Genomic DNA, 26,203 nt, shown 5'->3' on the forward strand with positions numbered 1-26,203 from the left:
TAGAATATCTGGGAAATCAGATTAGTTATTTCACTAGCTGCAATAGACTCCATTTGTTGCTGTGGAAGATAAAAATAACAGTTTTGTACAGAAATATAGGCTGGTATTGTATCCTTTCAAAATAGCAATTTCAGTAGAATATTACTGAGTGTAATTAATGTAAAAAATCTCTAGTCTCAGAAGCATGCTTGAGATAATAATCATCCTAAGCTTGGAAAATATCTATTTCATCCTACGATGACAGTTTTAATATATTAGGTTGTACCTAATGGTTCCTTTGGGCTCAAAACATGTTGAACATTTTAGCTTTCTAACCTGTAAATGAATAAGAAAATGTTCAATTTCTTAAGGAGACATTTTATCTCAGAAGTTTTATGAACTTCTCTTGGTTTTCTCCTCAGAGCTAATAGCATTTAAGTGCCTAGTGCTTTATTATTTATGATGTGGGAGAAATTACTGGATGAGACAATTCACAGTGATTATTTGATCATTCAACACACACATATCTTGGGTTTCTGCTGAAAAGAAATACATGGACCTTGCTTTCTGAAAACTTACAATCTACAAGAAATAAGATTAGTGTCAAAATTAAGATCTGGGAATTTAAGTGACATGTTACTGGTGTATGTAGAGGCATTTCTGGCTTTATTTATCACCAAAGATTTAATAGAAAAGGTGATTAGCCCTTGGGAACTAGCCAAACATTGTTGCTGCAGAGTAAAAGAATACTCCTTCCAGAGGTTGAGTGGTGGCAACAGAGGAAGGTCCTGGTGAAGAATGCACTTTCCCAAGATTTAAATGGGAACAGATGGATGACCATATTAGTAAACTTAGCAAAGACAACTGCCTAATTAAGTAAAGGGAGCAGCAGGAATAGACACAGATTAAGTTAGGGCCCAAAATTAAAATTAGAGTTCAAAATTAAATAGTTACAGCCGTTGACAGAAAAGATGGACTTAAATCAGAAGATTCAGACTTGAATATCTGGGATTACTTCAGAAACATCAACAGAAATATATCATCAGGGAAAGACCTGTATGGGAAACATAAGCCTATACACAAAATTCCTGTTGGGAGGACATCTTAGAGACAAGAATAAAAGAGAAATGAAGATTCTCAGAGCTATGAGGTGAAGAGAAAGAAGTATGAAGATATTTCAATCAGACAAATTCAATCTTATTGGTAAGATTGTGCAAAATTACCTGAGAGGAGGGTGGAGAAAAAAAAGTTGAACCTTGGATCAGTATCTCTGATTCTTCTTTTTGCCTTTGCCTCTAGTATAGTATGGGAGGACACTTAATACTGATCCTACCTTCATTTAAATCTTGATATTTTGTCATGAAATATTTTGCATTCATTTTTATGTTTTAAAAATTGCATAAAATATAATTTATGTTCATTACTGAGTTTTTGGTAACTTTTTAGGTTTTGCAACTGATAACCTCATTCACTGTGGTTCTACTTCTAAGAAGCATGATTTCATCACTGGGTAAAACTATCTGCACAGAAAGCAGTTCATGTGTAATAGACCAGCATGTCATGATGAAAACAAGCCTGATTATATTAACTGAGTTGTAAACTGAGTTACTGATCTGTAATCGAGATACATTCTTTACATTTTGTGCTAATAATAATATGACATAAAATTCACTGTCTTGACTCTTTCTAAATGTGGATTTCTGCAGTGATTAATACATTTATATTTTTTAAAATTAATTAAGTAATTTATTTTAATTAGGTATATATGATGGCAGACTGCATTTTGATTCATTGTACACAATTGCAGCACAACTTTTCATTTCTCTGGTTGTACAGGATGAAGTTTTGCACTCTATGTGTAGTCATAGATATACCTAGGGTAATGATGTCCATTTCATTCCACCATCTATCCTGCCCCTCATGTCTCCTCCCCATCTCTCCATCCCCCTTGCCCAATCAAAGTTGCTCCATTTTTCCCATACCCCCACAATTATGGATCAGCATCCACTTATCAGAAAGAACATTTGGCCTTTGGTTTTTTGGGGGATTGGCTTACTTTGCTTAGCATGATATTCTCCAACTCCATCCATTTATCTGCAAATGCCATAATTTATTCTCTTTTATGCTGAGTGATATTCTGGTGTGTGTGTGTGTGTGTGTGTGTGTAGATAGATAAAGAAACTGTGAGATATCTATCTATATATAGAGAAATAGATATAGATAGATATAGATAGAATCAAGTTAACAAAAGAGGTGAAAGACCTCTACAGTAAAAACTACAGAAAACACACACACACACACACACACACACACACACACACACACATATATATATATATATATATATATATATATATATATATCACAGTTTCTTTATCAATTCATCTATTGAAGGGCATCTAGGTTGGTTCCACAATTTAGCTATTGTGAATTGAGCTGCCATGAACATTGATGTGGCTGTGTTACTGTAGTATGCTGATTTTAAGTCCTTTGGGTGTAGACTGAGGAGTGGGACAGCTAGGTCAAATGCTGTTTCCTTTCCAAGTTTTCTAAGGAATCTCCATACTGCTTTTCAGAGTGGTTGCACCAATTTGCAGTCCTACCAGCAATGTATGAATGTGCCTGTTTGCCTGTTCTCCCACATCCTCGCCAATACTTATTGTGTTTCTATTCTTGATAACTGCCATTCTGACTAATGTGAGATGAAATCTTAGAGTAGTTTTGATTTGTACTTCTTTAATTACTAGAGATGTTGAACATTTTTTCATATATTTGTTGATTGAATGTATATCTTCTTCTGAGAAGTGTCTATTCAGCTCCTTAGTCCATTTATTGGGTTGTTTTCTGTTTGTTTGTCTTTTTTTTTTTGGTATTAAGTTTTTTGAGTTCTTTATATATCCTGGAGATTAGTACTCTATCTGACATGGGTGTGGCAAAAATTTGCTCCCAAAATGTAGGCTCTCTCTTCACCTCATTGATTGTTTCTTTTGCTGAGAAGAAGCTTTTTCGTTTGAATCCATCACATTTATTGATTCTTGATTTTATTTCTTGCACTTTAGGAGTCTTGTTAAAGAAGCCATGGCCTAATCTGACATGATGAAGATTTGGGCCTACTTTTTCCTGTATTAGGAACATACCTCAACATTGTAAAAGCTAGCTATATTAAACCCAAGGCCAACATTATTCTAAATGGAGAAAAATTGGAAGAATTCCCTCTAAAAACTGGAACAAGGCAGGGATGTCCTCTTTTACCACTTCTATTCAACATAGCCCTTGGGACTCTAGCCAGAGAAATTAGACAGATTAAAGAAATTAAAGGGATATGGATAGGAAAAGAAGAATTCAAACTATCATTATTTGCTTATGATATGATTCTATACTTAGAGGATCCAAAAAGCTCCACCAGGAAACTTCTAGAATTAATAAATGAATTCAGCAAAGTAGCAGGATATAAAATCAATACCCATAAATTAATGCATTTCTGTACATCAGTGATGAATCCTCTGAAAGAGAATTTAGGAAAACTTCTCCATTCATAATAGCATCAAAAACAATAAAATACTTGGGAATCAAGTTAACAAAAGAGGTGAAAGACAATGAAAACTACAGAACACTAAAAAAACAAATTGAAGAAGACTTTAGAAAATGACTATTATCAAAACGTCCGTGCTCTTGTATAGGCAAAATTAATGTTGTAAAAATGGCCATACTACCCAAAATGCTATACAGATTGATGCAATTCCAATTAAAATCCCAAAATCATTCCTTATAGAAATAGACAAAGCAATCATAAAATTCATTTGGAAATATAAGAGACCCAGAATAGCCAAAGCAATCTTTAGCAAGAAGAGTGAAGCAGGAGGCATCACAATACCAGACCTTAAACTATACTATAAATTTATAGTAGCAAAAATGGAATGGTATTGGCACCAAAATAGATATGTTGACCAATGGTACAGAATAGAAGACACAGATAGATACAGTTTAGATACAGTTATCTCATTCTAGGAAGGTGCCAAAAACATACATTGGAGAAAAGACAGCCTCTTCAACAAATGGTACTGGGAGAACTGGAAATCCATTTGCAGCAAAATGAAACTAAACCCCTATCTCTCACCATGCACAAAACTCAACTCAAAGGGGATCAAGGACCTAGGAATTAGACCAGATACATTTACATTTTTATGTAACAGAACTACAGACCTCCTCTCATCTTACAAAACTGAAACTCTATACCCATTAAACAGTAACTTCCCAAAGTGCTCTTTCCACTAAGCTAGGGCAGCCACCATTTTTCTGGATTTATGAATTTTACTACTTTAGATACCACATACAAGTGGAATCATACAGTATTTCTCTTCTATAACTTATTTCTCTTCGCATAATATCCTCAAGGGCTTTTTAAAAATATGTTTTTAGCTATACATGGACACAATATCTTTATTTTGTTTATTTGTTTTTATGTGGTGCTGAGGATCGAATCCAGGGTCTCACACGTGCGAGGTGAGTGCTGTACTGCTGAGCCACAACCCCAGCCCATCAAGTTGTATCCATTTGTAAAATATGGCAAATTTCTTTTTATTGTAAAGCTACATAATAATTAATTGTGTGTATGTACCATGTTTCATCTATCCATTCATTTGTTGATAGGCATTTGGGTGTCTTCCACCTTTTGGTTATTATGGATAATACTGCTATGAGCATGAGTGTACAAAAATCTCTTTGAGACCCTGCTTTCAGTTCTCTGGGATATATAAATAGGAGTGATATTGCTGGATCATACTATAGTTATGTTTTTGGTTTGCTTAGTAACTGCATCTGGTTTCTATAGCAGTTGCCTCATATTATAGTTCCACAGGGCCCAAGTTTTCAGATTCTTCACATTCTCACCAGCACTGACGTTTTGATAACAGTCATCCTAATGGGTATGAAGTAATCTCTCACTGTAGTTTTTATTTGCATTTTTCTAATGACTACTGATGTTGAGCATCATTTCATATGCTTGTTGGGCATTTATATGTCATTTTTATAGAAATTTTTATTCAAGTCATTGACCCATATTAATCAGATCATTTGTGTGGTTTGTTATTGAATTGTAGAAGTTCTGTATGTATACTAGATATGTATGTATTCTGTACTTCTGTCTTTACGTCATTGTTTTAAGTTCTATACCTGTGTAAGTGTATTACCATTAGGAAGTAGGAGTCCTTCATTTTTTTTCCTCTTTCAGGGCTATTTTTGCTATTTGGGGTCCTTTAAAATTTCACATGAGTTTTAGCATGGGTTTTTCTATTTCTGCAAACATTGCCGTTGAGCTTTACATAACGAAAATTGATGTGAATATGCTTTGTATATAACCAGAGATATGAAAAATTGTGTTCTATATGTGTAATATGAATTGTAATGCATTCCAATGTCATATACAAATAAAAATTAATTAAAAAATATTTCCCCCCAAAAAATAATTGTACTGAATCTATGTATCACTTGATAATATTGGCATTTGAAGATATTAAGTCTGCTTCCATAAACATAGATGTCTTCTCATTTATTTGTGGCATTAAATTTTTAGCAATCTTTTGTAGTTTGTAGTGGAATTTTTTTCACCTCCCTGGTTAGGTTTATTACTATTTTATTCTTTTTAATGTTATTATAAACAGAATTGTTTTCTTAAATTTGATAGTTCATCATTAGTGTATAATGACCCAACTAATATTTGTATGTTAATTTTATAACATTCTTCATAAAAAGAGAAAAAGCAGTCATGTAATTCATTTGGAAAAGTAAGAGGCTGAGAACAGCTAAAGCAATCCTTAGGGAGAAACACGAAGCAGGAGACATAAAAATAGCAGAGCTTCAATTATACTACAGAGCTATAGTTACAACAACAGCATGGTGTTGTACCACATGTAGGCAAGAAAACCAATGGAACAGAATAGAAGACACAGAGACAAACCCACATAAATACAGTTATCTCATACTAGACAAAAACACACACTGGAGAAAAGATAACCTCTTCAACAAAAGGTGCTGGGAAAATTGGAAATCCACATGTTATAGAACAAAAGTTAATCTCTATCTCTCACCCTGCACAAAAATCAACTCAAAGTGGATCAAAGACTTAGAAATTAGACCAGAAACCCTGCAGCTACTAAAAGAAAAAGTAGGTCCAACATTTCAATATATTGGCACAAGAACTGACTTCTTGAATAAGACTCCTAAAGCATAAGAAATAAAATTTAAAAAATCAATAAATGGTTTGGCATCAAAAAAAGTTTTTTTCACAGCAAAAGAAACAAGAACATGAACAGAAAAACCCACAGAATGGGAGAAAAGTCTTTGCCACTTGTGCCTCAGATATGGCATTAATTTTCAGGATATACAAAGAACTCAAAAAGCTTGACACCCAAAAAACAAATATCCCCAATCGATAAATAGGCAAAGGAGCTTAACAGACTCTTCTCAAAAGAAGAAATATGAATTATCAACAAATATATGAAAAAATGTTCAACAACTCTAGCAATTAGAGAAATGCAAATTTAAACTACACTGAGATTCCATCTCACTACAATCAGAATGGCAATTATTAAGAATAAAAGTAACAACAAATGTTGGCAAGGACATGCAGAAAAGGAAATGCTCATACATTGCTTGTGAAACTGCAAATTGGTGCAACCACTCTTGAAAGTGGCATGAAGATTTCTTAATAAACTAGGAATGGAATAACCATTTGACTCAATTTTCCCACTCCTGGGTATATATCCAAAGGATTTCAAGTCAGCATACTATAGTGATGCAGCCACATTAATGTTTATAGCAGCAAAATTCACAATAGATAAGCTACGGAACCAACCTGCATGTCCATCAATAGGTGAATGGATACAGAAATTATGATATATATACACAATGGAATATTAGTCATAAAGAAGAATGGATTTGTGACATTTGCCAGTAAATGGATGGATCTGGAGAATATCATGCTAAGTAAAATAAGCCAATCCCCCAAATCAAAGGTCAAATGTTTTCACTGATATGTGAAAGCTAAACTACAATAAAGTGGGGGAGGGGAAGAATAAAAGTTCATTGGATTAGAAAAAGGGGAATGAAAGGAAAGGAGGGGGGATAGAGATTAGAAAGACAGCAAAATAATTCTAACAAAATTTTCCTATGTACATATATAAAAACAACTAAGTAAACCATACCATCGTGCCAACCTACAAGAATGGGGTCCTAATTAGAATAAGATATAACCTATGCTTGTATGGCTTTACCAAAATAGATTCTACTGTTTTGTACAACTAAGAAGAACCAATAAAATAAAATTTCAAAATCTTTATTACCTATAACTTTGCTGAATTTGTTAGTGGACTTGAAGTTTATTGAAAGTGGTTATTCAATAAGCAGTATTGTGGGGATGGAATGATTAAACAGTCCTATCGAATCCTGCATTGATTAGTCATATGAAGGATTACTTAGATTGTGGTTGCAACTTAAGAAAGGCTGGAAAAAATGAACAATATCCCAGAAATACCCAGGGTATATTTTTAAACTATATTTATATGTTATTTATTATAATTGCAAAAATAAGAAGTAATATCTATCTAAAGAATTCTCTTACTGTAAGAATTGTCCTAAAATGGAATGGTCTTGGTTGAAAAACTAAGAAGTCTCTCATTCCCAGTAAGCTTCCAAGCAAAGATTATAAAATCAGAGTGTTGTAATATCATCAAGCCATTGAAATAATTTGTCAATAATTATATATAAGTGAAACCTAATATATGTATATATACATATATAGAGAGTATTAACAATTGGTGATTTTTAATTATGTGCAAAGAAGAACAACATGGGAATAGAAATATTCTTATAAAAATTTGTCAGGGGCTGGGGATGTGGCTAAAGTAGTAGCGAGCTGGCCTGGCATGCGCGCAACCCAGGTTCGATCCTCAGCACCACATACAAACAAAGATGTTGTGTCCTCCGAAAACTAAAAAAAAATAAATAAATATTAAAAAAATTACCTCTCTCTCTCTCTCTCTAAAAAAAATTGTCAGTAATAATATCAGTAAATCTTAATTTACATTTATATATACATATTTGATTTGAAAATACATAAATAAATCCATGTTTCATTTTAAAGGTCAAAAATAATTCTTTGAAAATTTCATTCCTGAAATGATATGAATATGAATTTATATGTTCATATAAAATAGAACATTGAAAAAAGTTAGTATTAGAATTTAAATAAGATGAAGTTTCCTGATGTCTTAATAATCAAAGCCTATGACATTCATTTTTATTTATTTTTCAACTGGTTAGTGTATATTTTACTATTATGTAATTTTCAGAAGACTTTAAAGTGATCAAGTAAAATTTGCATACTATTTTAGGTAATAATTTTCTCCTAAAAATGGCAAAACTGCATGTGTAAAAGCAAAAGTAAAAGGGAGATTTAGCTCATGTATTAATTGCTGTATGATATGACTATGGCTTATCACAGTCATGATTTGGGGTTTTTAGTTTATAAAATGAAGATTTCATTTCTTTATAACAGACAAGAGATAAAGTATAATTAAATATTTATTCACCCAATGCCTATCCTTCACTATTTCTAGTTTAAATAATGTAAGTAATCTAATAGTGATTCCATGCTGAATTATCCACAGAAATACTCTTCCTTCCAACTCCCTCCTCTTCTTTGGCACCATTACAATAACTATGCTGCATTTTACAGCTGGTTACTTTAAGTATGTACTATAGAGAGCCATATGGGAATATATGAAAGAATTTCCCCATTTAGCACTGGCAGTATCAGAATCCATGCCCAGTGAAGTTATAATCATTGTAGGGAAATCTTATCAAGAGGCTAATTTGAATTATAAACTTAACAGATAAAAAGGAAAACTCTATCTTCATATTCTCTTTTCTCTCAGAGAAAACAAATAATCCAATTAATAAATAGCCCAAAGAACTAAACAGACACTCCTCAAAAGAAGAAATACAAATGGCCAACAAATACATGAAAAAATGTTCAACATCCCTAGAAATCTGGGAAATGTAAATGAAAGCCGCATCGAGACTTCATCTCACTCCAGACAGAATGGCAATCATCAAGAATACAAATAATGATAAACTTTGGTAAGAATATGGGGGAAAAGCTACACTCATATATAGTTGGTAGGACAGCATATTAGTACAGCCACTCTGGAAAATAGTATGGAGATTCCTCTAAAAATCAGGAATGAAACCACCATATGATTCAGCTATCCCACTCCTCCGTATTTGTTCGAAAGATCTAAAATCAGCATACTATAGGAATGCAGCCACATCCATGTTTTAGCAATGCAATTCACAATAGCCAAGTTATAGACTAGCACAGGTACCCGTCTACAGATGTATAGATAAAGAAAATGTTATATATACACAATGGAGTTTTACTCAGTCATAAAGAAGAATGAAATTATTCCATTCACTGATAAATGAAGAACATAAAACAAACTGGACCTAGAGGAAGCTAGACCAACATAAGGAAAAAGTGGTATTGAGGAATCCCATAAAAATACAAGGGAGATCAGTGGAGTAGAGGAAGGGAATGGACAGGGCAAGAGGAGGGACAGGGAAAGGGGAGGAATGATAAAATGAAATTATCCAAATTATGCCATGTACATACATGAGTACACTACAGTGAATTTTACCTTTATGTATATCTACAAAGCACTAATTTAACAACTGCAAATAAATAGAAGGAAGATCAGTAACTCTACTAGAAGAAAGGGAGCAGGGGTAGAGTAAGGGGAGGGAAAAAAGTAGTACTGGGGATTGAAGTAGAGCAAACTATAGTCTAAGGATGTATGAACGTCAAAACGAACCCCAATATTATGTATATAACTATAATGTACTAAGAAAACATAAAAAAGAAAAGCATCCATTGTATGGACTTTAAGACATTTCATTAATGCAATCCAGGCATCAGATCTTGTTTGAGATGCCTTCTTTCCCATTTCCCGATTCAGCTAAATGCATTTGATAACCTGTTGTGGCATTGAGAGTGGGACCCCCTAGTGACAGTCTCTATTTTATATGCACATTTAAATTCATATGTATACTCATTTCAGGAATGAACCTTTCAAAGAATTATTTTTGACATTAAAAATAAAACACGGATTTATTTAATGTATTCTCAAATAAAATATGTATATATGTGTGTGTAAATATACATATGTATATTAAGCTTTACTGTATACATTGTTAGACTTCTCTGAGAATATTAGTTTACTATATGCTTTAAATCTTAATATTAGCTACTATTGTTTTTTACAGTAAACCAATAATATATATATATATATATATATTTAATGTGTAAATATATATATATATATATATATATATATATTTAATGTATAAATTGTTTTGCTGAACAACTTATATGACTTTCAATAAAAAAACTAAAGGTTATATATGATCAAGATAAATTCAGTTTGAAGTTACATTTTTAATGATAAAGTAAAATTACCAGTTAATCCGCTCAGGAGCATGAATAGAAGAATGGCTTATCATTTATAATTAGTACCATAAAACTAATTGCTATAGAATTTCACACATCACATATTTAAATGAAACAAAATCACTGTCTTAATTATTTGATAACAAGGAAGAAATGATTATGCTGAAAAACTTTTGATAAATAATTATAAGTGGATTTGAAAAGAACAATATTCACAATATTCTGAAGTTTTTGATAACTTGTTTTGGAAGCTTTTTATCACTAATTGGCTAGCAAAATAAAATTGCTACTCTTATTTTCAAACCTACCTTTTCTCGGCTCTTAACAAATATGACAGAAACATGAGCATTTGTTGAACTGCAATTCTGTGATCAGAAAAGATAAACTGGCAGAAGTGGTTTTGCCATAGGATTAGGTTAGGGGAGGAGAGCTGACTTATTCTTATGAACTATTTTCTGAGTTATAGTTGGAAAATAGCATCCTTTCCACAATTCTTTCTTGCAGAGTTGCTAATATTTTAAAAAATCCATTGTGTGCATTCCTCTGAGTATATAAAATATATAAATATATATAAAAATATAGAAAGATAAAAATGTCTTTGTGTGTCTTCCTCACATGTGTTCCCACAGTGAAAAAATATTTTGAAAACTAATTATTTCATTCATTCATTCATACTAATTACTTACCGTTTTATATGAACCATTTAATATGTGGAGCTTACATTGTCATGAGAGACAAATAATAGATTTTTAATTATATTTTTATTTTATATTACTATTATTTATTTGGTACTGGAGATTTAATCCAGGGGCATTTTACAACTGAGCCACATCCTCAGTCCTTTCTGTTTTTTATTTTGAGATAGGATCTTGATAAGTTGCTTAAGGTCTTGCCAAGTTGCTGAGGCTGGCTTTGAATTTGCCATCCTCCTATCTCCACCTTTGGAGCCACTGGGATCATAAGTGTGTGCCACCACACCAGGATAGACAGATATTTTTATGAGAAAATATCAAACAAGGACAATTACATAAAAAATAATATAGTTGATATTAAAAAATAAACAGTGTTTTTAACAGGGTTATCACAGAAGATCTCTTTGTTTGAAAGGTATTTTAGTGAAAGAATAAACCATGAATTGATTTTGGGGAAAAAAACATTTAAGACAAATAAAAGAGCAGAAACAAAGGTCTTGAAAAAGGAGAGATCAACGTGTTCACAGAAAAACTAGGAGACCAGTGTTTTACAGCAGGATTTGCAAGGGAAGAATGATGAGAGAGATGATGAGGCATATTACATCTTAGACACTAACAGAGAACTGGGTTTTTATTTGGGTGAGAAGGAAAAGCTTTAGCAGCAGTTCTCAACCTGGCCTGATTTTGCCCCCAGGGAGAAATGTTTGGCAATTTAACAATGTCAGGAGAAATATTCATTCATTCATTCATTCATTCATTCATTTATTCATTCATCTATCTACTTGTTTATTTATTTATTTTTGGTACCAGGGATTGAACCCAGGGACACTTAACCACTGAGCCACACCCCCAGCCCTTTTTTATATTTTATTTTGAGACAGGGTCTCTTTGAGTTACTCAGGGCCCCGATAGATGGCTAAGACTGGCTTTGAACTCACAATCCTCCTGCCTCCGCCTTATGAGTCACTGGATTTATAAGTGTGTGTCACCCAGACAGGAGATATTTTTGAGTATAATATCTCGGGATTTGCCATTGGAACCTAGTGAGTAGAGGCCAGGGATGCTGCCAAACAAAAGTGACCAACTGGGTAGAATAAAATACAGGTTGAAAGTAACCCTCCCTAAATTTGATATTATATTGTTTCCTGGAATATTCTGTTCATTATTACATTCTTAAATATAAAGGAGAAATATGAAAACTAAAGATTATATTTATTCACTGATATGAAAATTATTAAAGAAATTAAGACATTTAAAATAATGTGGATCAAGGGTAAAGATAATAGATTTAATGTGTATTAAATTACAACATACCTAATAGGCATTCCATTTTTTAACAAGCTGAGATAGCAGAAATTAGTGAATTTATATAGAATAAAGTATAAATCCATTTACAATGGGATTGAAAAATGTTTCAAAGAACCAAATATAACTGTAATGAAAAATAACAACCACAACAATAATAATCAATGCAAATATCAATTATTGAGGAATTAATATATTACAGGAATGGTAGTAAATACTTTCTGTGTCTTATTTCATCTAATCCTTACCAAAGCCTCCCAGAGAGCTATTATTTTTCATCCTTCATGGCAGAAGATATTTGGGCTGAAGTGGTTAAATGATTTGCTCAAGATTACATAGCTACTTAACGTAAGGGCTTGGAGGTCTTAATCACAGAAAATACCACCAACTGGCCACTTAAGAATGATTTAATTTGACAACTTTGGGGTGCCTAGATGAACAGAAAATCTTAGAGCTGAAAGAGACTGTAGAAGCAAACGCGTCCATTCAAAGAACCAGTGGCCTGTCAGTGTCCTCCAACCAAATATCACCAATGGTTTGTCCATAATTGAATAGTGGGTGTTATTGCTTTTGCAATAAGGGAGGATCCACACCATGATGAATCCTACAGCAGCTTAGTGAGAGGATCAGAGTGATCTATTTTAGGATCTGGGCTTTCTGTTAGGTGATTTGATGGAGGGCTTTAAAAAGCAGGGCTTTGCTCTGGCATATGTCTGAAAATGAAGAATAATTATATGATTGTCTATGTTCATAAATCTTATCTAGAAGGTAGGGTGAATGAAATGATGCTAAAGCCTTAATTTTTAAAACAGCAGCAGATTTAAGGACATTAGATAATTTTTTGTGGTTTGGACAATATTTATAAAATTTATGTTTTTGCCTTTTGATCTTTGGTGAGAAATTCTTCTAGAACATTCCCCTACGCCTCTGTCACTATCCTTCTAGATGAAAGGATATGGCTGACCTTTTACAGCCATCTTTGCTTTCTACAGCAGCATACTGACCTTTGGGGAAGGAGTATAAGTGTTGGTTCTAAGGATTTTCTCACATTTTTTATAAATTGTGTTGTATCTTCCAGAACTGCTATCTTAGTCGATCTTTTGTTGAATACCTGAGACTGGGTTATTTATAAAGAATAGAGGTTTATTTTGGCTCAATTCTGGAGACATGGTACTGACATTCTTGGCTTTTCCTGAGGGCCTTGTGTTGCATGGTAACATGATGGAAAAATAAAAGCAAAAGTTGGCAAATGCAGAAACAATAAAATGCAAAGAATAGTCTTGTTTTGTACAAAATGTGCAGTTGCAAGAATTAAATTCACTCACTCAAGAAAGACATTAATTCTCTTAAGAACCTAATCACCTTTTAAAAGTCCCACTACCTCTCAACACTATTATGTTGTAAATGAAATTTCAACATGAGCTTCAGAGGGGACAAATCATCTTCAAATCCTAACAAGTGCCAGAAGTTACCATTGTTGGAAGTTGTTTGCTATTTTTAGCATTAGTGATACCATCTACTTTTGTGTCCAGGATCATTCTCTTTGATTATTTCATTAATATTCTCTGAAACTTGGTAGGTTGGGGAGAAAGAAGTTGGTTTCTATTATAAATCTGTTTCTAGGGATTGGGGCTCAGCAGTAGAGCACTTGCCTCATACATGTGAGGCACTGAGTTCAATCCTCAGCACCACATAAAATAAATAAAGATTTAAAAAAATAAAAATAAATAAATCTGCTTTTAGACATCCTGAACATGCCACATTCCTTTAGTTTCTATTTGATAAGTAACAATTAGATATTACATACACTGTTTTCTTTCTGGTTCAGTTTCTGTCTTTAATGGCAGCACTATTTCAAATTTCTAGCAGAGATTCCAGATGTTTCAAAACTGCTCAAATTGGAGGAGGGGATGAGAAAAAGATGTTCCTGTATGGAAAGTCTCCCAGACCTGGTCTGTTTACTGTTCTTCCCTATACATGTATCTCCTTCTCTTTTCACACAAGATAGTCAATCATGATACAATCAAAATTGAGTTTGTCTTTTCCTTTTTGAACGAAGAGGTCAGCTTCATCCATTTTTGAGTTCTTACAAAATGACAAGCATTAAGAAGAATTATCACAATGTAAGCCACAAAACTAAGGAACACACTATGTTTTTACCCCATGCCCTTGTCATAACTTGTATACATTAATCTAGAGGGAACAGTGACATGGGCTTTCTGATTAATACTCTTCAAATGGTAGTTTGCCAGGTTCACCTGTTCATAAGAAAGGACACATTATCCCCTAGAAACTGGCCAAAAATCCTGTTTAGCCTGCTAAGTCAGGATTATACAGGATTCTCTGGCAGAATTGATCTTGAATATAAGGAGAATTGCTACATACTTCATTCATGTCTTGTTTCGCTGAATAATCTTTGGTCATGAAAGGATTATCTATACACTTTCACTAACAGATCTGTCAATAATTAATAGTCTCACTTCAGTGAGGGGTAAATCATGCTAATATTGAGGGTGAAGTCTGGAGACCATGCAAGCCTAAGAAAGAAATGGGGATTGATATACTTTTATACAATTTTATAACTACTGACCAATATTCAAAACATGGGTAACTATTGGTATGTATCACAGATAACCACTCTAACAGAAAACTGTAGGTATTAGTATATTTTCTTAATTCACTTCCTCTATTCTAAATCTGAAGTAAGGCATCTGAAATACAACCTGATAATTAAAAGAGATTTACCCATCCACAAAGCAGGTAGAAAACTCAGAAGAAAAGGTACAACCACATGGTAAATCTGGAAGATAGGAAAAGTCCAGTAAAGATAGAGCTGATTAACAGGCAATATTTTCAACATCCATGGAGAAAAAGCTAAAAATAACTAAAAATACCTTTATCTCTCTACATCTTGGGCTGCCTGGCTGACTGAAAAGATAATGTAAACATTATTATTCAGGCCTTCAGCTTAAGTTCTAAGGAGTAGATTTTAACTGTACTCAGTAAATCTGGATTTACCCTTGAACAAGCCACCTGATGACCAAGACATATACAGCCCTAGATAACCTGAATCCCATGCAAAGATGAGTAAGAGGAAAGGAAACATCAAGGGAGGGAGGGAAGGCAGGAAGAGCTTCCAAAATAGCTACATAGAAATTCTGCAAAAGAAAAAAAAATTATCTAACTTTCAAAAGATCTTTCAAGAGCTTTCTTTGAAAAAAAAAGTACACATTCTTTATATAATTTTAACAAACCATAGTTATAACTCAATTCAATTCTGGAATTATAAGCCACAATTCATTAGATTTTTTTCAGTTTTTACATCATAAAAATGTCATAAAAATAAAATTTGTATTTATTACCTCTTTACATTTAAAAATGGGAAATTTTATCAATACATGTGTGAAATTGCAAGTCCTATGTATACCCTGAATATCAAGCTGTATAGACATTTTGTTTAAATTCTTGCAAACACCAGAAATTTAATAATATTATGATTTGGTTATAGCTTGTTTAATTGTGTTCCCCAAATGCATTGTAATTGAAATTTTGGTCAGGATGGCAATATTCAGAGGTTATAGAACCTTTGGGTTCCACCCAAAGATTTCTTATAGGGAAATCTTTAGGCTACTGCAGGCATGCACTCAGAAGGAATTGTGGGATGCCTGTCTCTCTTTGGAACTTCCTGTTTAACAATGAAAGTTCTTATACACACACATGCTCCCTCCATGGTATGCTGCCATTTACTTCCCTTGCCAGAGGCCAAACCAATGGAGTTGCCCAATATTGGAAATTAAACTTCCAAAACTTTGAACAAATAAAACTCTTTTTCTTCACACATTATGAACCTTAGATGTTTTGTTATAGGTATGAAAACTGACTAATACAGGTAGCAGTCCTGAAAATGGTTATCATGATATGAACTTAAACAGTTATTTCTTGATGTATATACCATCTACAGAACAGGTTCACATCATGATATCTCATTGAACTAAATGTTTAGGTTTTGTGGATTTTTCTAGGTACAATATGTCTACAGACATATTGTTTTTAAATGTTTGGGTAGTTTTTTTTTTTGCATGGGTTCTTTGATTTAAATTAGTGGGGTTCTTTTTTTGTGTGTATGTTTTATTTTTGCTATGACCTGAAAATTCACATTTTTCTGGACAAGAAACTAGGCATACTGGGAATCTCAAGGAGCCATAGAATAGACCCCAAAAAGAAAGCAACACGTTGTGGTATCAGAAGTAAAAAAAAAAAAAAAAAAAAAAAAAAAAAAAAAAAAAAAAAAAAGAGGAGTAGTAGTAATTTTTCGATTAGCAACTTCTTTTTACAGCAAACCCTGCTTAGGCTCTATATGAACAGTGAGGGTCTCAATCTAATTTGGATCCATACTTAGTAAAGGCTACAAAAGGACTATCCTCAGGGAAAAATCTGCTTCTAAGTCCAGGAAAGTAGCAAGAATCAACCTTTTTCTGTAGATAATCATTTTGTTGAAGAATGTAAGAGTAATCATAATATGTGTTCTTATTGTCATCTTTAAAATGTAACAAAACTAATATTTATTAAAAATCATAGTTATAAAAGCCTGTATTAAAAGAAAATATTTAGAATAAAATATTATCACCCCAAATTTCAATGTACAAAGACTTACTAGAGTTTGATGAAGAAAAATTAATTCCAGTGATTAAGTTGCTTAATGAACAGATTTAGAACTGCAATTAGATTTGTTTAATTTCACTAAATACTGTCTTTTTTCATTTCTACTAGAACTAGAACTTATAGCTTAGATGTTCATCATTAAGAATTCTAGATGACTGGTAATTCGGGAATTTTCCATCCTTTTGATTTTTATCATCTATATTTTAGGTACAAATGGGACTTTTTATTACCTTGGAAAAATCTGGCAAGATGATGACATAAAAGACTTCTTCCAAGTACTGTTTACATTATGTAACCTAGATATACATATTACATTCTCAGTTTTTCAATTTCTTCTTTTATGACTCATTTACAAACTTTTCCTCGTTTCATTTATTTTTTTTCCACTCTGCTTTAAGAGGAATTTCTTGGGTGAATTTCTAAGCAACCACATTCATTTGAAAACTAAAGTTAACAGCAAACAAAATAATCATAGTACTTTCAAATTATTTTAGTATGCAAAGGATATATTTGGATTTTTTGAAAAAAGCAAAGTAATATTTTTAACAGAAAAATTTCTAAGAATTGTCATATATGATCAATTTCTTCAGGCAATTAAATCTTGTTGTTTGACAGAAACATGATACAGTTTAGAGCCTCTCCAACAACTCTGTTGATTCAGTGAAGCATGGTTTACATTCCACGATTCTTACTGATAGGAGCTCTAAGTTTTAGAGCATTACTTCTCCATCACACTGGCTCATCAATTAATATGAACTCAATTAAACAGAACTTTGTGAATTAGCATTTTTATTCCTTCTGAATTCCATTTTTTATTGTTAAATAGTTTTCACAACTATTAGCATATACTGGGCATTTCTTTTTTGATAAATTACTCTCTTATATCTGTATAAGTAATACTCATATACTAATTTCTTTAATACTTTATTATTTACAAAGCACAATGTTAAGTATTGCTAGATTTATTGTAGTATAAAGTGATCTTTATAATCACAACTTGACACTCCTTGACATCCTAAAGAATCAAAGAAAACCCAAGTTTAATCAGTCTACTATAGCTTCAAGTTCACAAGACTGTAGATTTATTTAAATAATTAGATAATAATTTGGGGGGAAAAAGCCCAATAGCAGTACAAACAATAAAAAATAAATTGTGTTCTTGTTGTCTATCCAGACACTGAAATAGGCTAAAAATAAACTAAAATGTTCTCATGTGCACAGGGCACAATATGATCTGCCTAGCTTTCTCCTCTATTTCCCCTAGGTTAACCACCTTCATCTTCTGAGTTTTATTTCCTCATTGGGTCTGACAAAAGACTCTCTCCTTGACTGGTCTTTGGTTGGGTTCCTCTGAACACTCTTTTTGACGAAGCCTTGATCTTGTTCTTCCATGTCCATTCTTGCCAAGTCCAGTTTTAATAAGAATCCTGCTAAGATAGTTTTGAAGAATCCCCTACACTTGGGATTAGGGGATGCAAAAATACTAACAAGAGATGTCAAAAGTAGAGAGATTCATGCTAAAGATAGACTAAAGACTTAGTTATCATAAGTGAGAAATAAAGTACTTTATGAATCTCTCTAGAGAGTGGATCAGAAGGGATAAATAAAAGAAAGTTTCAGTTGATTCAAGAAAATAAAATCTATAAACCAAACTGCATATGAAGAGAAATGGTAATCCCGAACACTTAAGGAGTGAAAGCTTCTTATTTTTTAAAAATGAGAGTATGAGGTGAAGAGGGAGTAAAAAATAAAAAGAATTACCAAACACCAACTAAGTACCCCAAAAGCAAATGGATATGTTCTTACCCATAAAACAAAGTGGAAATTGTAGTTTATTTTAAAAAGTAATAGTCCCATTTTTAGTACAACATATAAAGATATGATTAAAGGAAAGATGAACATTTGTTCTATACCTTTTTATTCTAAGATTCATTCTTGCCCGTTTCCTTCTCTGTTCTTCTTCTCAAATTTTCTCAAATTATTCTGCAGGTTTCTATGTACATGTGGCTTCTAAATGGTTTAGACACTGGCTAAAGACTAGAGGATAGAAAGAGCCAGAATATTTCATTGGCATCCCCCTGTGTGGTCCCAGCTCCTACTGGCAGGCTCATTGTGTTTCCAAATTTTTCCTGTTGGCTAAGTCCTTCCTCTGATTCTCCAGCTCTAGGGGTAAAAGAGGTTTCCGGCTCATCTCTATTTGGTTTCTTAGCTTTCCATCACTTCTGTCACTGATACTTGATCTAAAATTCCCTCGGATTGAAATCTCTCAAGTGGTTTCAGTTATCTTGACTTACATGACGAGTGATTTCTCTCTACTAATTTTCAAAATATATCTTATTTTTAGAACAGTTGTAAATTTACAGAAAATTTGCAAAGATAATACAGTTAGTTCCCATATATGGGCATCCAGTTTCCCTTGGACTGTGTTTGACAGTCTTGCCTTAGTAACAATAATGAGCCAATATTAGCATATTATTAGACCATCAGAGTACTACATTATACTCGGTTGTCTCCTTAAGACTCCTTTAGCTGTGACAATTTTTTAAACTCCCTTTTAGATAACCTTGACAAGTTTTGAGAAGCACTAGTTAGGAATTTTGTAGAATTTTCCCTGTTAGAATTTTTCTGTTTCTTATGATTGGGCTTTGGGGAGGAAGACTACAAAAGTAACATTTTCATGATATCTATCACAGGTCCATACTATCAACATGATTGATCACTCTTGTTGACCTCAGGTTTTTCCATTTTCCAGGGAGTTTGTCCCTCCCTTCCCTGCTTTTCACATTGATCTCTGGAAGTAATCACTCCGGGCAGCTTCCACTAAAAGATGTGTGTTCTCTACTGATTTTAAATCCTGTATCTTGTATTTCCATAGACTTAAAAGTAGTGCTATTTAATGGTGCAACAGTATGGCAGCTCTTGGTCTACCCTAGAGCTGCCCACTTTGGCTGGGAGCTATTTTTCCCACTTAATGTAAATGAAATACAGTATGTTTGCAGCTTATACTACAATAGCTGTGCCCTAAAAGGAGTTAGTACTTTCTTTAATTCAAATTAAAGAATCCTAAATTGGCTAAATCTCTCTTATCTTATTGCTTCCAAGTAGAAATGGTCACTGTACTTCACTGCTTAAAGTGGAATAACAGAGCCAAGCAATGTTTACAGCCTCAAAGACTTCCCTTACCTGGAAAGGACAATTAGATATTCAAACAGGAGAATTATCCTATTACCCTCACAAACCTAGGTAATAAAAACCTTAATAGCAGAATTATAAGTGAACAAATGAAACTAATGTGTCAGATCCATTGGTCATATAACTAGCAAAAAAAGGACCACATTCTCAGTTATTTCACTGTAAAATAGTGGAATCTCAGTAAAGATTGCACAATTTAGTCTCACATAATTGGGACAGTGGTGTGAGGGTCTTTAGCTTTTTAGCTTTTAATACGACCGTCAGAACAAGCACATCACAATTCTGCCACAGCGAGCATGCCGTCACTTTAGTAACATTTTCATGACATCTATCACAGGTCTATTCCACTTTAGGAATAGTTTTTGACAATAGTTTTTGACAATTTTTTCATAATCTTTTGAATGTGATGTCTTTGAGAATATTTTGAAATTGTTCTTCTCTGAGTGGTTACAACTTTAGGTGTGAGATGCCTTCAGTAGTAGAGAGAAATGAAACAACAATGTCAAGTCAAAGTATCTCCTGCAAAGTTTTACACGACACAGCACTGAGCACTGAGTTAAATATGCCATTCAACAAACATTTACCAAACAGATTTAATGTGCCAAACACTGTCCTAAGCACTGGTGTTTCTGGGGAAGCGCTGCTCAGAGTACGCATCCTCAGAATCCTCAATGGCATTAAGTACAGGGCTGTTTTGGAAGAAGTTCTAAAGATTTTTTGCCGCTTCATGGTAGTTTTCTACCATTGTCATTTTCCCCCCTTTGGGTACAGGGATTGAACTCAGGAGCACCTGATCACTGAGCCCTATTTTGTATTTTATTTAGAGACAGGGTCTCATTGAGTTGCTTAGGGCCTCACTTTTTGCTGAGACAGGCTTTTGAACTCGAAATCCTTCTATCTCAGCCTCCCGAGCTGCTAGGGTTACAGGTGTGTACCACTGCACCTGGGGTCATTTTTGATCCCGGGAATCTATTGTACTCACAAGTGGGCATTTCATATCATAGTTTCTATATTGTCCCCATCACTATCAATCTTTTTAAGTGACAGTGGTATGGAGTATCCAGTTCACAGAACTCCCCAATATGAAACTCAAATATGTTTTTCTCTTTTTGCCCTTTTAATTATTGAAGATTATGAAAGAGACATGTGTCACCAATTGAAATCATACTTCTTCCTAATTTTATAGATTACTCACTATTTCTGCTTCTTGCTTAATAATGAACATATATGAATTTTGGTTTTTTATTCCAATTACATTTTTTCCTACTCAAATAAATCATACTTCATGTTGTGCCCACTAACACTCAGTGTTGTATAGCATACATTAAAAGGGCAGCAATGTAATGTTCTTGTCATTTATAAACTCAAGGCCATTAATTTATTCTGAAGATACTATTTTCTTGAGAGGAAACACCTTACTTGAGCAGTTTCTTGAGAAATCTCCAAGTTTTGGATATTATAGCAAATGCATTAATAAAACAAATGGCCTAGGTTTAACTTAATAACCAATACTAATCTGCAGGTTTATATAGACTGATAGACTTATGAAAATATTGCCATAATAATCAATTAAAATACAATATTAACATGTAGTTTATTGTCTGGTCTAGTAGACTTTTTTTGCCGTCCCCAGAAGAAATCAATTCTATACTTTTTCATAAAGACAGATTTTAAAAGCTATACAGCTGCCTTTTCTGCAAGGCTAATATAATCATCTAATATTGGAAACATCCATCTGAAAAGTCTAGTATGCTGGTACATGCTCTGCAGATGTCCTTTTTAGACAGAAACATTTTAACTAATTTTGTTTCTTCACTAAATTAAGAATATTTTCATTTATCAACTTCTTTAGAACTTTTGAGAATTGATTTGTTATTTGAGAATACTGTAGAGTGTAAGGAGTTTGACCAACTGTATTTTATTCTTTGTAGTCAATATGAAACCATATATTTTTCTTTTTTTTTTTTTAGAGAGAGTGAGAGAGGAGAGAGAGTGAGAGAGAGAGAGAGAGAGAGAGAGAGAGAGAGAGAGAGAGAATTTTTAATATTTATTTTTTTTTTTAGTTCTCGGCAGACACAACATCTTTGTTGGTATGTGGTGCTGAGGATCGAACCCGGGCCGCACGCATGCCAGGCGAGCGCGCTACCGCTTGAGCCACATCCCCAGCCCCAACCATATATTTTTCAATACTCACTTTACCTATGTCACATTAAAATTTCTCAAAATAACAAATGCCTCAAGTAACTAATAAGTCCTTCAAATTTACATGCAGAGTCAAATATTTTTTATGTAGAAGACAGTCATCAATAATTTGGAGTGGGTACACTATTTAATAGAACATCTTGACTTATCAGTGGGTCAGACAGAGTATATCACTAAATGAATTTTTCATGAGGGATGCTTCCTACAGAATTATATGTAAGTTGATAACATATAAGTCAATTCTCCAAAAGATAGGTTAAAATTGTGTTAACATTTCGTATCTTTCTATTTTTACTATTTACATCTGTTGTTGGAAATGTTCAAAAAGAGATAAATACCTGTTTTTAAAATCAAACATCTATATGTTTTTAAAATCATTTAAAATTCCAGACTTCTATGTTTGCATGTTGTTAGATGTTCTCCATGGGCATAATAAGAAATGCTAAACAAAAATCTTCACATCTTTTAAATTTATAACAAATAAAATTATAACATAGCACATGAAATTGATATCTTTTTAAAGTAATATAAATCATAGTTAGTCCTCTGGGAACAATTGATATTTGGTGATTAGTAACAAGAACTTTTAAAAAGTTTAGGAAAACCACTCTTTTGTGATAATCCAAGATCTGTTACCTATCTTTCTTTGTGGTTTTTATTATGTAAGTTGCTTCAAAAAATTTTTTCTCTAATACATTTTAAAAAGAGGAAAGTAAACCTATAATGTTTACTAGCCAGAAAGCTGGTAGACTATTAGGAAGATTAATGGAATACTATTTACACAACCATTTTATCTAAATGAATGTAGCCTGCTAATTCTACTTTCCTCAGAGTGGGATGGTTAAGGGTATTATTCATTTTAAGTTTATAAATCGTATTTCCTCCAGATCCTAAGAAAATAAAAACATAATTTTAGAAGACAGAGAGAAAATGGAAACTTGGGACTGATACCTACCACATGACTAAGTCCCCTCAATGATCAATTAAAATATTGAGAATCATTTTCAGTCAAGAATTTGAGTTGTTTAATGTGCCAAACACTGTTGTATGATGTTATATGCCCCAAAATACTGAATGGTCACAAAAAAATTTATGAGTAGACATCATCTCCATTTAATAGATAAGGAAGCCAAATTACATAGAATTGAAGGAGGTTTGCAAAACTAATAACTACTCAAATCAGATAATCTTGCTTCACAGTCATTCCCTTACCCCTGAGGCTCTATCATTTCATAAAGAATATATCACAATGAATCCCACTTACATATATAGTCATAATGCTCTCAAGTAATATTAATAACAGAAGGGAAATCAGTAGAGAAGAGCAAGTGGATCAGGGGTAGGAAGGCAGGAAAAATGAAGGTGCTGGGGAATAGACTGACCAAATTATGGGATGTACCTATATAAACACGACATCATGAAGAGCACTATAATGTATAATTATATAACTCCAACAAAATATTAAAAATAAAATAAAAATGTTTCTCTTGTCAAAGTAACTATTGACTGAAGACTTCACATTCATCTTTCTAGTCCCAACTTTGAAATTATTTGTTAGTTCAACATTCTGAGCACCCATTATATGCCAATTAAGTAAGCATTTAATAAATACTATCTTTGTGTCCTACTTGTTTCTTCCTGCTATTCCTATAAACATGTTCTTCTATCTGCTTGGAATGCCCTCTTTCTACCCACTGTTGATTTGATAATTTCTTATTCCCATTTCAGTATAATCTTATGTGCTAGGCACTACTATTAACAGCATACTACAGGGACACAGCCACATCAATGTTTATAGCAGCCGAATTCACAATAGCTATATTGTGGAATTAACCTAGATGCCCTTCAGTAGATGAATGGATTAAAAATGTGACATATATACACAATGGAATATTACTCAGCTATAAAAGAGAATTAAATCATGGCATTTGCAGGTAAATGGATCAAGTTAGAGAAGATAATGCTAAGTAAAGTTAGCCAATCCCAAAAAAACAAATGCTGAATGTTTTCTTTGATATAAGGAAGCTGATTCAGTGGGATATGGAGAGGGAGCATGAGAGGAAGCATGGGATAATTAATGATGGTTGAATGTGATGATCATTATTATCCAAAGCACATGTATGAGGACATGAATTGGTGTGAGTATGCTATGTTTATAACCAGAGATATGAAAAATTGAGCTCTATCTATGTAATAAGAATTGTAATGTATTCTGTTGTTATACATAAATAAAAAATAATTTAAAAAACAACAGTAACCAAAATGTTGCCTCTCCCAGGGAGTCTTTCCTGGACTCCTGAAAGAAGACTAAGAGAATCTTGCTAAATCCTTCCATAGTGCCTCAATTTTAGTAGCTCTCAGGCGGATATAATTATTCATTTATCCAATTCTGAGCTGTGAAGTAGAAACACTTTTTGTGCTGCCTGTACTCTGGAAATATAGTAAATACTCAATAAATACTTGTTGGATGAATGATGTTAACCAGTTTAACAAGCTAGTCTCCTGGCTTAACTGTTATCTCTTTACCAATTTCTGCTAACTTCTTCAGATAATTTTGAGAGAAGCAAAAAATCGCATATCTTTTTACATTTGCTCATTCATTTGTCAAGTATTTACATGGGTTCTGGTATACTCTGGCCTCCTGCTAGTTTTTAGAGACTAAAATAACAAGTTAGTTTATACTATTGATTTTAAAGTCAAAATTTAATGTGCCAACAATCCTTGCCCCTCAAATAAGACCATAATTACTTGTCAAATACAAGCTCTCCAGTAAAGAACTGGTTTATCAATATTTTAATATCTCTATCTGAAAACCCATGTACATATGCTTGACATATGCATGATATTATGGAAGCAGTGATTTTACTGAGATGACACAATAAAGCTTTGGCATGATTTTGCCAAAATCATGTAGGTTCAAAGTTAGCTAATTTCTTAATAAGTCAATTGATAATAATAAGTCAATTTTCTTTCTCTCTCTCTCTCTCTCTCTCTCTCTCCTTTCTTCCCTCCCTCCCTCCCTCCCTCCCTTCCTCTTGCACAGAGAATTAAGAAACAATGGATGATAGAAGGAACAGAGGCAAGTGATTTTTAACATCGCTGTAGGTGTTATTGGTTTCCCTAGGAGCTCAAAACAGCAATTGCAATAGGGGAACACCAGTTATAGTCATATAGGTACATGCTTAAAGTATACAGGTGACATTTTAGGCCCATATCCTTGGATACTGGTTTTCAATAACATACTTAACCTCTTTCTCCTTCCCTTCTTATGGAAGAAGAAGAAATTTGACTATTTGATTTTAATATGATTTTCCATAGACTATGTTTGCCTCAGTTCTTCCAGCTCTGAATTACAACTCAAATATCCCAATCACCTGAGTCCTCCAATGGCTCAGCTCAGTGCCCTTTCCTTTGACTTCTCTAGGCACCCGATTCTAACATATCCTTTTGGAAACCCTCTTGCCTCTCCAGTTTACCTTCATTTCTTTTCAAGGAGCCTCTTCCTTTTGTTACCCTCTAGGCCATTCTCAAGTCTGTCTTCAAGAGCTGCTTCTCTTTCCAGTTTTCCTCAGTCCTGCAGCTTCAGCTATCATCTCTATGTAAACAACTCCTGTTGGGTTCAACACTAATCAGTGCCTGGGAAGGCCTGCAGGAAGTCAAGGGCTGT

The sequence above is a fragment of the Spermophilus citellus genome, assembly GCF_964194105.1.
Source record: "Spermophilus citellus genome assembly, chromosome: 8".
NCBI classification, from domain to species: domain Eukaryota; kingdom Metazoa; phylum Chordata; class Mammalia; order Rodentia; family Sciuridae; genus Spermophilus; species Spermophilus citellus.